We start from the raw sequence: 11,911 nt of genomic DNA on the forward strand, positions 1-11,911 counted from the left end.
TATCATATGTTTAATGATAAAAGAGGTTCTTATGTTTTATGGCACAGGCTGATGCACGATGACGAAGTATGACTTAAGTGTCCAGTATTATACAAATATTTCGAAATATACAGGGTGTTAGAAAAAGGCACGGCCAAACTTTCAGGAAACATTCCTCACACACAAATAAAGAAAAGATGTTATGTGGACACGTGTTCGGAAACGCTTAATTTCAATGTTAGAGCTCATTTTAGTTTCGTCAGAATGTACCGTACTTCCTCAATTCACCGCCATGATTTCATACGGGATACTCTACCTGTGCTGCTAGAACATGTGCCTTTACAAGTTCGACACAACATGTGGGTCATGCACGATGGAGCTCCTGCACATTTCAGTCGAAGCGTTCGTACGCTTCTCAACAACAGATTCGGTGACCGATGGATTGGTAGAGGCGGACCAATTCCATGGCCTCCACGCTCTCCTGACCTCAACTCTCTTGACTTTCATTTACGGGGGCATTTGAAAGCTCTTGTCTACGCAACCCTGTTACCAAATGTGGAGACTGTTCGTGCTCGTATTGTGGACGGCTATGATGCAATACGCCATTCTCCAGGGCTGCATCAGCGCATCAGGGATTCCATGCGACGGAGGGTGGATGCATGTATCCTCGCTAACGGAGGACATTTTGAACATTTCCTGTAACAAAGTATTTGAAGTCACGCCGGTACGTTCTGTTTCTGTGTGTTTCCATTCCATGATTAATGTGATTTGAAGTGAAGTAAGAAAATGAGTAAGCGTTTCCGGACACATGTCCACATAACATATTTACTTTCTTTGTGTGTGAGGAATGTTTCCTGATAGTTTGGCCGTACCTTTTTGTAACACGCTGTATAGCTTTTTATTCACCATAAAATTCTGTACCTGAAGAATTAACAACGTATTCCCAATAGGTATAATATATTACGCAGCACTTAAATGTGTGAACGTGAAATACTTACAAATCCTGCACGAAACATTATCTCAACAAAAACTCTAGAAAATGGCGGAAACTGCTTACAGCAGTGTCTAATGCTCATTCCTTCACCTGATTCTAAAATCAGTCACGAGACAGAAGTACCGACCAAAAAAATCTGTGTTTTCCTAGATAGCCTACGCTTTGCTGTAGGTTAAACCATCTCCCCTACGACGATGAATTAATGCAGTAGTTAATGCAGAAATAACAGACACGTACTGAACTGTTGAAAACTTTGAGATACGCAAGATTGCCTCATGACCTGCACACTAGAACAAAAAAAAAAAAATGCGATGCATGGCAGCGAGGGGTGGATTACATGTTAAAATAATCAAAATCGGCAGGTGTAAGTGTCGTATCGATGGTTTGTAGCCGGCCGCGGTGGCCGTGCGGTTCTAGGCGCTCCAGTCAGGAGCCGTGCTGCTGCTACGGTCGCAGGTTCGAATCCTGCCTCGGGCATGGGTGTGTGTGATGTCCTTAGGTTAGTTAGGTTTAAGTAGTTCTAAGTTCTAGGGGACTAATGACCACAGCAGTTGAGTCCCATAGTGCTCAGAGCCATTTGAACCATTTTTTTGATGGTTTGTAGTTTTACTAGGCTGAATGATGACATTCCTGATGACAGTTGATCCCTACGGGTGTGTGAATGGATGGGGGTAGAGATAGGAGAGGGTTGCCGTATGTGTGAATATGCGTTAAAATCAATCAAACGTGGTCTTCTTATCATATTGGAAACGCACTGGGGGTAAAACTTATCTAGCACTCAGTATAGGGGCGAGGGAGGGGGTGGGGGGAGGGACGTGAGACATAGGAGAGGATTGGCGTATCATAAGTGTGAATATGTGTTAAAATCAATCAAAGGTGATCATATCATTTTGGAAACGCACTGGGGGTAAAACGTATCTAGCACCCAGCGTAGGGGTGAGGGGGTGAGGGGAGGGAGGTGAGACATAGGAAACCATTGAAACACCCCAGACCTTCACTCATGAATGTCGGACCATATGGTGGGCGTCAGTCCGATTGGTATTCCACCTTTGTCTGGGGCGTCTCCAGAGACATTTTCGCTGGTTATCGTGGCTCAGCACGAAGCGGGGCTCATCACTGAAGGCAATTCTACTCTAGTCGATGGCATTTGAGGCCCAAGGCGAATCTGGAGACGACGTAGAAAGTTGTGGAGCGCCAACCTGTCTGTCACCCTGCACACGGCCCGACAACCAGGAGCGATGGTAGAAGGCGCCATTTTGTTTCATAGCAGGACTGCTTTGGTTGTCATCAGCGGCACACTTACCACACAGCGGCACGTTCATAATATTCAACGCCCTGTTTTCTTGCCCTTCATGTCAAGCCATCCCGGGCTTACATTTCAGCAAGATTAATACACTCCCGCACACTGAAAGGTTTTCTACAACTTATCTTCGTGCTTGCCAAACGGTAGCTTGGGCCTCATGGCCGCCGGATCGTTTCACAACTGATAAAGTTTGGAGCATTATAAATAGGGCCCTCCAGTCATCTCGGACTTTGACGATCTAATGCGCCAATTGGACATAATTTGCCACAGTACCCGTCAGTCCGTCAGGAGGACACCAACAACTCTGTCAATTACTGCTTGCATAAGGGATAGAGATGAACGAACATGTGTTTCACTTGCTCTATCTGTGAAGCTCTTTCTCTTGATGAAGCAGTTAATTTTTCTGAAATTGTAAGCATTTGTTCCCTGTACATGTACATCTACTGATTTCCGTCCCATTCGGATACTTCCTTTCTTGGTGCTTCGTTTTTTACGTAGAGTGTACTTGTATTTTGAGCCTACATCTACAATTATAGTCTAAGAATCACTGTGAAGTGAGTGGTAGAGAGAATTTTTTGTTGTACTGCATCTTAATGTGCCTACTCGTTACTTTTGCGTTGGAGCACCGGAAGAACGTCTACTTATAATCCTTTGTGTCAGATATTATCTACCTGATTTTACCTGCACCATCTTCACTGTGGCGGCCGGGGTGGCAGAGCGGTTCTAGGCGCTACAGTCTGGAACCACGCGACCACTACGGTCGTAGGTTCTAATCTTGCCTCGGGCATGGATGTACGTGATGTCCTTATGTTAGTTACGTTTAAGTAGTTCTAAGTTCTAGGGAACTGATGACCTCAGAAGTTAAGTTCCATAGTGCTCAGAGCCATTTTTGAACCATCTTCACTGCATAGATATGTAAGGGATGAAGAATATTAATTGTTTCTGCCCTGAAAGACGATTATTGAATTTCTGTAAACAGGTTCCCGCGTGATGGGAACTGATTATCAGATGTCCGCCACATAAAATTATTCAACATTTCGGTAACATTATCTTGACAACAAAACGAATCTATGACCATTTGCACCATGATTTTTTTATACTCTCAGAGGACCTCTGTTTGTTGTGCCTCAAAACACATGAAGCACCCCCAGACGAGGGAGAATGAAAGGGATTTCACGGGTTGAGAGGATATGCGACCTTATTTCACTGATTACAAAATCAGGTTAAATTTACAAAGAACTGAGCAGCATAAACATACTTGTGAATATGACGTTGCACCCCTTCTGTCCTGGATGCATGGACCAGTTCGGTTCCGAAGTGTGTCGTAGAGCCGTTGAATCCTCTCCTACGGTAAGCTGCCCCAGAACAGGGCAATTAGTCCTAGGTACCCTGGATGTGGCACTGGCATAAAGTTGACATCCAATGTGGTCCCACACGTTCCGATTGGGGACAGATCTGTCTGGGGATCTTGCTGGTCACAGGAGTACCTCAGCTTCATCCAGACAATTCATGAAGACACGAGCCATCTGGGGACGACCATTGTGCTATCAAAAATGGCATTATGTTACTACCTCAATGCAGTACATGAGATGTAGTACATGAGGGCACAAGACGACCGTGTCCTACCATTGTGCTGTCAGCGTTCCTGCGATCACTATCAGCTGTGGCCTGAAGTCATTCCCGATCGCTCCTCACACCATGACGCAGGGAATAACATCGCTTTGCCTCTCCAGAACATTGGTAGAACGGGACCTCTCCCCAGGTCACCGCCACACTCGCTGAAGATGGTCATCCGGTGTATTGGCAGAACAACGATTCGTTGCTGAAAACAATGCTATGCAATTTTTTATCTATCCACGCTTCTCAGTCACGACAAAACTCAGCCTTAAGTGTTATGCTGTTAACTGCAGCTTACATATGGGACTAATTCCCTAGTCCGGCAGCTGCTGGTCGAGGGCCAATTGTACGTGTCGATACAGAATGTTTCAGGGACTCCATTACTCGTTCTGATATGGGACAGGCAAATGTGAAGCAGTTACAGTGTTCTTGGTGCACAAAATGGCGGTCCTTCCTTGTGGTGGTCAGACATGGTCGACAGAAACCTTGACGACGCGTTGCCATGCAGTCCATCGCCGGGTCACTGTCACACCCAAATGGAGGGCAAATCGATCGCACGATTCGATCAGCTACCGAAATAGAAACCGACAATGGGGCACCTATCAAACTCTGTCAGTTGCTTACAGTGCTCGATATTACGCGATTCGGCCAGCTGGCCAAATAAAGACTCACAATGAGGTCCCTATCAACCTTTGTCAGCTGCTGATAACGCTATCTCATACGAATACACGGCATCTCTGTGACCTTCAGTGACCACTCAGCATCTGACACTGCTCACAACCCTTATATACTCTATCAGGCTTTGTAACAACACTATACGCGAACAACACCACAACAGTTTGGTGACCGTTCTGCTACAGGGAATTGCAATTAAAATCATACCCATCGATGGTGTGTTCACGTATTAAGTAACATTGATATGCGACCATGTTTTATGGATACTTCACCTTTCTTGTTAGGCAGTGTACTTGAGTTTGTTCAAGCATGGGCAGTACATGTGTTTCGAAAGCAATCTGTTTGTTTATTAAACAGTAGTTTTCAGCATCCTACCAATGAAATGTTGCAATTCATTTGCGTTGTCTACAGCTGAGCATATGTCACCGTTCTGCTCGTCATGTCTTCACTTCGCTACTCTCAAGTAGTTTTATAAAATTACTTAGGTAGGAGAGACTAATTAATCCTGCAGTCAACTGATGCCACTCTAATACACACATCAAAAAAAGTTTTGCATCACCTCAGTTCCCAGAACTCCTGAAGATAGACGTTGACTATGGATGTTGAATCAGAGACACAGTAACTTTGACTCTAAACTCGCCCAAAGATGTAAACAACCATGCGTGAGCAGCGCCTATTAGACAGAGGGAGTCCGCCAGCCGATCAGTTCCAGTCGTTCCACTTGGAAGGTGGTACACAGCTCGTGTTGTCTGTAGTTCAACCATGCCTATACGGTCAATACCGCAGTTCGATCACGTCCGCATTTTTACTTTGTGCCAGGAACGGCTCTCAGCAAGGGAAGTGTCCAGGCGTCTCAGAATGAACCAAAGCGATGTTAATCCAGTACCTCGTCTGTGAGGACGGGGAGTTAGTCGTGGTTGGGTAGCTCAGTTGGTTAGAGCACTTTCCCGCGAAAGGCGAAGGTCCCGAGTTCGAGTCTCGGTCCGGAACACAGTTTTAATCTGCCAGAAAGTTTCATATTAGCCCACACTCCACTGCAGAGTGAAAATCTCATTCTGCAAAGCGATTTTATTCTTACATGGAGGACATACAGAGAGACAGGAACTGTCGATGACATGCCTCGCTCAGGCCGCCCAAGGGCTGCTACTCCAATGGATGTCCGCTACCTACGCATTATGGCTGGGAGGAACCCTGGCAGCAACGCCACCATGTTGAATAATGCTTTTCGTGCAGCCACAGAACATCATGTTACGACTCAAACTGTGCGCAACAGGCTGCATGATTCGCAACTTCACTCCCGACGTCCAGGGCGAGGTCAATTTTTGCAACCACGACACCATGCAGTGAGGTACAGGTGGGCCCAACAACATGTTGAATGGGCCGCACAGGACTGGCATCACATTCACTTCACCGATGAGTGTCACATATGCGTTCAACCGGACAACCGTCGGAGACGTGTTTGGAGACAACCTGGTCAGGCTAAACACCTTGGACAAGCTGCCAAGAGAGTGCAGCACGGTGGATGTCCCCTGCTCTTTTGGGGTGGCATTATGTGGGGCCGACGTACGCCGCTGGTAGTCATGGAAGGCGACGTAACGGCTGTACGATACGTGAATGGCATCCTCCGACCGATGGTGCAACCATATCGGCACCATACTGGCGAGGCATTCGTCTTCATGGACGACAATTGGCGACCCCAACGTGCACATCTTGTGAATGAATTCCTTCAGCATAACGACATCGCTCGACTAGAGTGGCCAGCCTGTTCTCTAGACATGAACCCTATGGAACACGCCTGGGATAGATTGGAAAGGGCTGTTTATAGACGACGTGACCCACCTACTATTCTAAGGGATCTACGCCAAATCGCCGTTGAGGAGTGGGACAATCTCGACCAACAGTGCCTTGATGAACTTGTGGATGGTATGCCACGACGAATACAGGCCTGAATTTTTGCGAGAGTGGGTGCTACTGGGTATTAGAGGTACCGGTGTGTACAGCAATCTGGACTACCACCTCTAAAGGTTCGCTGTATGGTGGTACAACATGCAATGTGTGGTTTTCATGAGCAACGAAAAGGGCGGAAATGATGTTTATGTTGATCTCTATTCCAATTTTCTGTACAGGTTCCGGAACTCTCGGAACCGAGGTGATGCAAACCTTTTTTTGATGTGTGTACAATAATGTAATAGTATCCTCAAACTTTCCAGGATCAGACCAAAGGTTAAATTTCCGTAAATACTATGTGATTAGAAGGAGGAGTGGTCAGTATTCAGTAATGTAAGAGGAACGATCATTCGAAGCAAAAAGTCTACTAAACATGAGCACTAAAATGCATACCTTAAAAGCTATGAGCATTTCATTTTCGATACTTCAAAACAAATATTTTATATTGCAAGGTCATTGCTTTCCATATTTTGAAACTAGGTGTTAGAGAGCGTGTTAGAGAGCGATGCAAGAAAAAATTGTATAGTAAATATGGGCACTACAAGAGCTACGAGTACTTGTTCAGTAGGGAAGATGTGTTTCACAGCAGCGAAGATGAAGGAGCGGTCATAGCTCTTAAGATATGCACTTTACTGTCCATATTTATTGGATTTTTTTTTTTTTTTGCTTCGAATGATCATGTCGCTGAAAACTGCCCATTCTTCCTCGAACACCCTACGTGCTGTTTGAGTCGTGTAAGGTATTATATCCCCTTTATTTCGTGAAATTTTCAAGATAATCAAACAAGCGGCAAATAATAGTACACAAACGGGCACGCAGTTTTGTTGACGCTTATACTGTTAATTTTTTCATTAGTCTAGGTATTGTCGCAAATAGGTTTTATAAATGGAATAGTGAACTTTTCAAAGGAGGGATCGTTGGGATTTCTGAAGTGCTGGTTAGAAGGCAAGAAAAGCGGTGTCGTCGGTGTACTGAAATTGATGGACTTTTTGGGGGTGGTTTGCGCATATCGTCGATGTAGAGGAGATAAAGGAGAGAAGAGAGGACAGAATCTTTGGGCACTCCTGTAGAGGGATGGGAGGTATGGGAATTGGTATTGTTAATAGTGACGAAGGATGGATGATTAGACAGGACGAACGCAATTAGGCATACATAGGTAACTGAAAATGCATTTGTCTGGAGTTTGAAAAGGAGACCAGAATGCCATACACGGATAGGGGTGCTTTCTAGGTCGAGGGAGACCAAAACAGCGGGTTCATGGGAGTTAAGTTGGTGGAATAAAATATTGGTGAGGTGCTGGAGATGGTCATCAGAGGAGAAACTGGGACGAAAGCCACAATGGGTAATGGGAAGAAGCTGGTGTTGGTTCAAGTGTTGATGTATGCGCCGGGAAATGGTGGATTCAAAGACCTTTGTAACCATTGAGATGAGGCTGATGGAGCTGTTGGAGGAGGTATGAATAGGAGATTTTTGGGATTTGAGAAAATGTAGGATTTTGGATATTTTCCATTGTTGAGGGTAGAAGTCTGTCGAGAGGATTTTGGTGTAAAGAGTCGCAAGGATAATGAGAAAGGAGAGGGGGCATTCTTTGAGGTGTCTACAGGTAATGCAGTCATGACAGGGCGAAGTGTTGCATTTTTTTTTGGAGTACTTGCTTTATGCCGTTTGCTGGAATTGATGTACTTTATTCTGTGTGTGATATGTTGCCCAAGTACTGGAAGTTGGGAGCCATGGGCGGGACAACGGTTTTTGTACGTTCATGGAGGGTAGGGAAAAGAAAGTAAAATGTGGGTCGTCAGGAATGGGAGGTGAGTCCTCAGGGATGGAGAAGAGCTCAGACAGATAGGATGCAAAGTAGTTAGCTTTGCTCAGGTTGTCAGGTAAGGGATGGTTATCGTGGAAAAGCGGATAGTAAGGTATGGGGTTATAGTCAGTGAGTCGATGGAATGCTTTTTAGTACTTGGGAGAGTTAATGGGGAGTGTAACATTGAGTTTGGTGTACGTCTGATGCCAGTCCCGCTGTTTTTTCGCAGTTAGTAAATTCCTCATAAGTCTTTGTATTTGCCTGTGGCATGTGAATTTATCATTGTCTCCAAAGAAGGAATGGTATGTACGATGGGATTCTCTAGGAGTTGTAGGGATTGTAGGGGTGGGAGGGATGGTGCGGATATACGGTCTTGTCAGGGACGTGGGCGGATATAGCGTCTGATCATGTGAAACTCAGCTCGCCCTATTTGCCCAAGAAATTCACAGTGCCGTAGACACAGGCGAGCAGATTGATGCCGTATTCCTGGACTTCAGGAAGGCATTTGATACGGTTCCGCACTTACGTTTAGTGAAAAAAATACGAGCTTACGGAATATCGGACCAGGTTTGTGATTGGATTCAGGATTTCCTAGAAGAAAGAACACAACATGTCATTCTTAACGGTTCAAAATCTGCAGATGTAGAGGTAATTTCGGGAGTACCGCAGGGAAGCGTGATAGGACCTTTATTGTTTACAATATACATAAATGACTTAGTTGACAACATCGGTAGCTCCGTGAGGCTATTTGCAGATGACACGGTTGTCTACAAGAAAGTAGCAACATCAGAAGACTCGTACGTACTCCAGGAGGACCTGCAGAGGATTAATGCATGGTGCGACAGCTGGCAGCTTTCCCTAAACGTAGATAAATGTAATATAATGCGCATACATAGGGGCAGAAATCCATTCCAGTACGATTATTCCATAGGTGGTAAATCATTGGAAGCGGTAACGACCGTAAAATACTTAGGAGTTACTATCCGGAGCGATCTGAAGTGGAATGATCACATAAAACAAATAGTGGGAAAAGCAGGCGCCAGGTTGAGATTCATAGGAAGAATTCTAAGAAAATTTGACTCATCGACGAAAGAAGTAGCTTACAAAACGCTTGTTCGTCCGATTCTTGAGTATTGCTCATCAGTATGGGACCCTTACCAGGTTGGATTAATAGAAGAGATAGACATGATCCAGCGAAAAGCAGCGCGATTCGTCATGGGGACATTTAGTCAGCGCGAGAGCGTTACGGAGATGCTGAACAAGCTCCAGTGGCGGACACTTCAAGAAAGGCGTTACGCAATACGGAGAGGTTTATTATCTAAATTACGAGAGAGCACATTCCGGGAAGAGATGGGCAACATATTACTACCGCCCACATATATCTCGCGTAATGATCACAACGAAAAGATCCGAGAAATTAGAGCAAATACGGAGACTTACAAGCAGTCGTTCTTCCCACGCACAATTCGTGAATGGAACAGGGAAGGGGGGATCAGATAGTGGTACAATAAGTACCCTCCGCCACACACCGTAAGGTGGCTCGCGGAGTATAGATGTAGATGTAGATGTAGATGACAAGTTCTGCTCCTGGAAGGAGACAGCATGAGGGATATTATCAGGTTGCTGGAAGGACAGGGGGTGGCTTCCAGTCTGGGTTTCTGTGGATTTCTGATAGGCATTCCAGCTGGTACTGGGGTGGTCTTGGATAACTTTTGGCTGGAGATTCGGATGCAATGCACAGGGATGAGGTTGTGTGGGGGGTATGGTGAGGAGTTCATGTGGGTGGCTACTTCCAATGGGATCTAGGACTTCTGCAATGAGGCGTCCAAGGAGATTGGTGGTGTTGCTTTCAGGATGAATGTGGTGTGTGATGGGAACAATGTCACTGCTGGAGATCTGCAGGGGATCTGCTATGGATGTTGAGGTCTGCGTCAGTAATCCAGGTGGAAAATGTACGATATATGTCGGTGATGAAGTCAAACAGGATGGGGTTATTAGATCAGATGTAGGGGTGTGGAAAAAAGAGGGTAAGGTTAAGGTGTACGGAGGGAGTATTGTGTATGGGTTGTGGCTGAACAGTGATGTTCTTGTTGTGGCCAATTGCAGCATCGCCTCTGGCCAAGAGAAAAGGATTATCTGTGTAGTGATGTAGGGAGAGGTGTGGATGGTGTGATAGGGTTGGAGGAATGTTTCATTAAGGATAAATGTATGGATATTGTGTTGTAATAGGGTATGAATTAAAGGTGTTTATTGGCAGGGAGGGTGCAGATGGTGTGGTTCAGAATTTTGTGGTGCTGTCACGCTACTATAAAGGCTAAGAGTGCTTTATGTGGATGAAGGTCTGAGGAGGTTTAGACAAGAGTGCTGAGGCAGGTGGAAATGAAGTGAACTTGGTTGTGGGCGTAGGTAGCCTGGGTGTTGGTGGAGTGGACAAGGAAGATTTGCTGGAGGATTTGTGGATTTGTTAGATGGTATTTGGACGTTCAGATGGACGGATGTTTTGGAGGACGATTGTAGTGAATCTGATAATATCTTCAGCAGTGGCAGCTGGGCACAGGGAATTGTTGGGATGAGTAGGGCTATCAATGGGATGGGTTGGGACAGTAGCTCAGATTTGGAAATTGTGGCTTATCTTTGCATTTCACAGAGCAAGTGGACTGGGAGTAATTGCAGGTGTTTCAGGTAGGAGGGGATGCTAGGTTAGGGCACTGTTTAAGAAAATGGAAGGCTTTGCAGCGAGGACAGATAGGTGGGTTTTTACAATCTGCAGTAAGATGATAATCGTAAATGCGGCATTTTGGCAATAATACCACTGAGGACGGGATTCTGAAGGTTCACACTGTGGCGGTTGTGGTACATCAGGGCTCTATCTTTAAGGGGAAAGTCTATGGTAGTGGCTGATTCAGAGAAGACACAGACGAGGCGTGAAATTACAATGATTTCCAGACCATTAGCTGCTTACAGGCACTGATAAATATCAACAGGGAAAGTTGAAAATGTGTGCCCCGACCGGTACTCGAAACCGGGATCTCCTGCTTACATGGCAGACGTTCTATACGACTGAGCCACCGAGGACACAGAGGATAGTACTACTACAGGGACTTATCTGTGACACACTCCCCGTCAGACCTACACTTCCAACTTACTGTCCACACACTACATTTGTAGTGCCCCTGCCCACTATACTCATTAGTCGCGGTAGTCAATCTACCGATTTCCGTAAGAGTTTGAGAAATGTGAGTGCATCCACAATGAAGAAGATCATTGGCTGGTAAGCCTTGTCTATACGTAGATGGTATCTGTTCTTTTGGACTCATTTTCAACTGTCCCCGTTGATATTTATCAACGGCTGTAAGCAGCTAATGGTCTAGAATGCATTGAAATTTCATTCTTCGCGAGCTGCAAGATCGCTAAAGGTATATGTCTGAAAGAACAGATGTCATCTTCGTATAGATAAAGTTTACCGGCCAATGGTCTTCTTCAGTGTGGACGCACTCACAATGCTCAAACTCTTACGGGAATCGGTAGATTGACTACCGCGAGTAATGAGTATATTTGGCAGGGGCACTACAAATGTAGTTTGTGGACAGTA

This window comes from Schistocerca serialis, chromosome 8 (assembly GCF_023864345.2).
Source record: "Schistocerca serialis cubense isolate TAMUIC-IGC-003099 chromosome 8, iqSchSeri2.2, whole genome shotgun sequence".
Taxonomy (NCBI): Eukaryota; Metazoa; Arthropoda; class Insecta; order Orthoptera; family Acrididae; genus Schistocerca; species Schistocerca serialis.